The following is a 5227-nucleotide window of genomic DNA, read 5'->3' on the forward strand; positions in this document are numbered from 1 at the left end:
TCCCTAAAATGCTTCTCATTCTCGTCGAACATGGTTAGGCCTCGAGGTCCCTCAACTTGCTGCTTTTAGGGGAGTCGATGGGCAGTGACCACTTCCCAAGTTCAGTTGAACTTCATGATGGAGTGGTTTGGTATCCTTGACTCAATGAGGCTGAGTCTTCCTGACTCTCAGGATGGTATAGTCAGTCCAGAAGGGACTGTAGAGTATGTCATGCTCTACATCAACATGTTCTAGATAGGGCTGAGGCTTCCCTTTTGCTGACCCTTCTGTGATATTTTAGACTATTTGGGCATGGCTCCCACCCAACTTTTACTCAATGCTTGGAGGAACTTCTTGTCTTGCTACCTGGTATGGAGGCAAGCTCTTGAAGCAGTTGGAGTTGAGAATCTGGACCTGGCCACCCATGGATTCTTCCACATTCATAGCATGAGAAGGCACGGCGGGAATTGATGCAGCTTTTGCTCATGAACTGATTATCGTGTTATCCACTTGGAGTCTTGGTATTCTCACGTCAAGAATTGGGATCAGAAATTCTTTGTGTTTGGGGAAGGTTGGGAGTTCCCTTTTGGCAAAGCCACCCATTGCAAGTTTCTAGTCAAGGCCTCCTAACGCCAGTCCCAAACGATAGCTATTTCTACATTTCTTGTTCATGCTAGATCGATCACATTTCTTGGTCATGTTAGCCCACAAGCGTGAAAGGGCTGCCGTTTCATCTTCAAACCCCTTGGCCTTGCACAAAGGGGTTTGAACGACTTTGTGGTCCCTGCTCATGTGCCAACCCTACTAGTTATGAGAGAGTCGTGTCGTCAAAGCCTATTTTCCATCCCTGCTTTCTAAGGTGGTCGGAAAACCCAACAACCACACCACTATTGCATGCCAATTGTCTAAGAGACATGGTAAGCCAAGGGATCCAGGACTTGGATTCGCTCCTTGACCCTAAATTTTTATACATGATCCTCGACACCTTCTCAGATCTATCTCTCAAGAGATTCAAGTCAACATCCCTTTCATATGTGGCTTCCAGTGATTCTGTGGAGGTTATAGAGATGAGAAAGGGAACGTAAAGTCAAAGTACTACCAATGTGCAAAGAAGCAAGTTAAGGCTTACATCAACCCATTTACTTACAAAGAATATGTTGCAACCCCAACTTAGGAGGTTTCGCTAAGTGCCAACTTTTCGGTTAAAGGAAAAACAACAATCATGGGAGACATGTAACTGTCACTTCCCTTACTGAAGGGGTATCCACAGGTGCCATTGGTACTGCCATACACAACATCCAGAACATTAATGAAGACAAAGCTTTTTAGAGGGCTTGTTGAGCCAAAATATGGCTTTTCCAGTTCCACTGGTTAACTTTCATTACAATGTGTTTTCATCACCTAGGGGCTTGCCCTTTTCCCCTGAGTGTCCACCAAGGGTGTCTGCTACCGAGGATGTTCTTCAAGGATCTTTGTCTCACCCAAGGATCTTCAACCCAAAGGTTGGTAGAACATCCAACCCATTTGTTGCTAAGGGTGAAGTTGTTTCGAAAAACTCAGCAAGCTACAACATGGTCCTTTTAATTCACAGGTTGAGTCTCCTTGTGGCATGCCCTTGTTGCGTGCCCTTGTTGCCTAGGGGCACATCTTCCTTTGCTAAGTGTCTGTTGCGCTTAAACTTTGACTCAAACTAGTGAACCAAAAATTTAGTACAGTTTTACTTGCAAGTATACATGTGTTGTAGTACCTAACAGGGTCGAATCCACAGGGATTGACTTATATGATAAAGAAAATAACTCAAACAATGAAAATAAATTACTAAAATGAACGTGCAATCGAATAGAAGAGAAAATTACTAAGATGACGATTTTTAAATTACAAGAATAAAACAAAAATGATAAAATAAATTGATATGGAGAAAGACTAAGGTTTCAAGGATCCATCTAATAATTTAAAATATTGTTTTCGATCGATTTACTTCAATTAAACTAGAATAATGATTCTGTTTAATTGGATGATTTAGCATTTGAAGTAAAAAAAAAAATAGTCACTAATGATTAAGCATGAACGATTGATGGTTAAAACATTCACAAACTCATTTGAATATCACATGAATTTTTTCAAGCATTCACTATATTCGAAAATCACAATGAATCAAGATAAATATATAGATAATCAAAATATCCAATAATAAAACCCTTCAATCGCTCAAGCTCACAAAATAAATTTCAACGTTAATCTGAAAATAATGTCTCAATTATTAAACTTCACATCTACTAAAATTTAACCAACCATGTTCATCACAAGAGCCATGGAAATCAAATAACTTTTTTCCATGATAAAACTAAAATAAAACACAAGAAAACATCTATAAGAAAGTAAAAGTGGAGAGAAGATTGAGCTCACAAATAACTCCCCAACTGAAGTGCAGCATGTCCCTTCTATGCGAGAGAGAGTCGTGTCCCTTCCTCTTTCACTCGAAGCCAAAATAACATAAAAACTCATCTGCTCTCTCTCTCAAAATAATTTCCACTAACCTCAGTCTGAAACCCAACTTACTGCATTGTTTTCATGCCTTTTTTTTTCTCGTTTACATTTCTCAGCCCAAAACCAGTGCCAACCAGCTCTTTCCGTTCGATCAAGTCCATCGAAAAACACTAGCCCTCTCTTAGTATGTCCCACCTCGATGTTGCATCTCAGCTCTATATTTTTTTTCGATAAGCTTCGTCCCCCAAACCTGTGTTGCATCCCAGACCAGCCAGCCAAGAGACCCTCTCCATTTCGTTTACTAAGTCCCCTTTGAAGCTCTCTATTTTTTTTTTCTTAAAAACAGTGCACCGAAAGTCTCCCCCCTTCCGTTAAAAACTCCTCTCTCCGTTTCTTTTGAACCCAGCTTGTTTTTTTACATCAACTTGCTGCCCTCCATTCCTATGAAGCTTTTCGATGCAGCCCAAAAACCAGAACAGCGTCAAAACCCCTGGAAAGCCTCTGTTTCAGCTGAAGTCAAGAAGGCTCCCAAACCAAAACTTCCATGTACGTCCATAGCTTTCCTATGAGAGCCAAAAAATGAAAAACCTCTTCCATCTTTCTCCACCAGACTAGAAAAGTCACAACTCCCTGCTCGGTCCTTTAGTCTGTAAGACTCCCCCTTGCATAGGCTCCAATGTAAAGCCCCCTTTTTTTTCCGTAAGTCCTTTCTTTTTTATCTCTAGCTCAAGTCAAAGCTCTCTCCATAAAGTGCCAAAAAGAAAAATCCCCATCATTTCCGCTTCTCAATTCCCAAGCAAAGAACAGCCCCCTTTCCTTCTCTCTCATAGTCTGTCGAAAGCTCTGCAGAAGGCTGCTGCATCCTTTTTTGTGTGGAAAGCTACAGACATCCAAATGTTCTCCTCTCACAAAAAATAATCTTCTCCTTTTTTCCCTGGTCTAGCATCCGTCCAAAGCTCCTTTGTAAGCTCACCTCTTGCTTGCCTCAAATGGTCTCTGTTCAAAAGCCCAATCTGTTTTCTCTCAAAAAGCCAGCCAGCCAAACTCCAAAAATGCAGCGTAGAGACACCCCTTTCATCAAAATGCAACTCTGATGCTTCCCCCATGGAAAACCTACTGCCTTCTTGCCAAAAAGAGTTGTGTTGCATGTGGTCTCGTTGTCTCCAAAAGCAAGGTGTTGCGTCCAAACGAGCATCTTATTTATTTAGAAACCTGAAATAACACAGTAGAAAAATCAAAATAAATTGAAATGAAAGAAATATCATAAATGCATTGTGCATGTGAGGAAATATTGTCTAATTAAATCATAAGTTATAAAATTAAACATAAATCATATATTAATCAATTTAAATCACAACTTGAATTTATGCCTATTAACCATTTTTTCCATCTAAAACCAATAATAATATCATGAACTAATTAAAATGTATTGATTCTAAACCTATGAAATATGTAATATTTCAGCTCAATCAATGTCCTTCAAGGATGCCTCCTCCTTAATATGTTCCCCAAGGACCCTCGCCCCACCCTAGGGTCTTCAACTTAGATTGTGCGCCGCTCCCTCCTTTCAACCCAAAGGTTGGCGAAACATTCATTCCATTTGTCACTTTGATTACTTGAATCAGTGAATTCCTTAACCTGGTATGGGATTACGTTACTCACTCATGGATTTTTGTGCACATTGACAATTAGACTTGACTGTGCATTCTTCGCATGGCCTATCCTCTCTAGCTCAGTGGATTGCCTAGTGCCAATGTAGATTGGAGAGGAAAGGTCAATCCTCCCAATAGTATATGTAAAGGGTTTTCTATGCTTTGACCATGGTAGTGGAGGAGGAAAAGAAATGTTGGGAGAAGGCTTATCTCAGTTTGGGTGGTCAATCACGAGTGCAAGAGGCCGAGTTTTTGTGTACATTAACAGTTAGATTTAACTGTCCATTCTTCGTAAGGCCTATCCTCTCTTGCTAAGTGGATCGCCTAGTGCCAATGTAGATTGAAGGTTAAATCTCAATCGTATATGTAAGGGGCTTTCCATGCCATGACCATGGCGGTGGAGGAAAAGAAATGGTTTGAGAAGACGTACCTTTGTTTGGGTGTCCAATTGCAAGTGCAAGAGGCCAAGATCTCTACAAAAAAAGGCCTATATGTCAAAGTCATGGTATGCCTTTGCCTCAAACAGGTCTTGTTGACGAGGGCTCTAGGTGATTTGGAGCAAGCCTTGAAGTGCGAATGCAAAGTTGGTCAAGCCACAATATTTTTGAAAGATGAGTTAGCGTTGAGGGCTGAACGCCAACTTAACGACGAGTTGAAGGCTGAGCTAGAGCAGGTGTCAAAAGCTACCCAATTGAAGAAGGACTGTTGCTTGAGGTATTCTGAGATGTTCACTACAATTGATGAGTCTCATAGGAAGCTGCATATTGATCTCAACATTGCACAAGGTGAGCTGAAAAACCTCATAGCCCAACACAAAGATGCATGAGAGGAGCTTCACAAGGCCGAGGTGGTCATGTAGAGTTAGTTGAGTTTGATGAGGTGATGTGTGAAAAGTTGAAAAATACCTCATAGCGAGTTAGTGGGCTTGATAGCACCCTCTGAAAAGCTAGGAATGATGTATCTCATCTTTCTCCATAATTTTTTGTAGCCCTTTGAACTCGCAACTAGGCATGGAGAATCAGGTACAATCTCAATCTCTAGAAATTCAAAAGGTTCCTATTGGTTAAGTTTGGAGTGGACCTATGTAGCGTCCTTCTTGATGTGTTTGC

The sequence above is a fragment of the Carya illinoinensis genome, chromosome 9 (genome assembly GCF_018687715.1).
Source record: "Carya illinoinensis cultivar Pawnee chromosome 9, C.illinoinensisPawnee_v1, whole genome shotgun sequence".
Classification (NCBI taxonomy): Eukaryota; Viridiplantae; Streptophyta; class Magnoliopsida; order Fagales; family Juglandaceae; genus Carya; species Carya illinoinensis.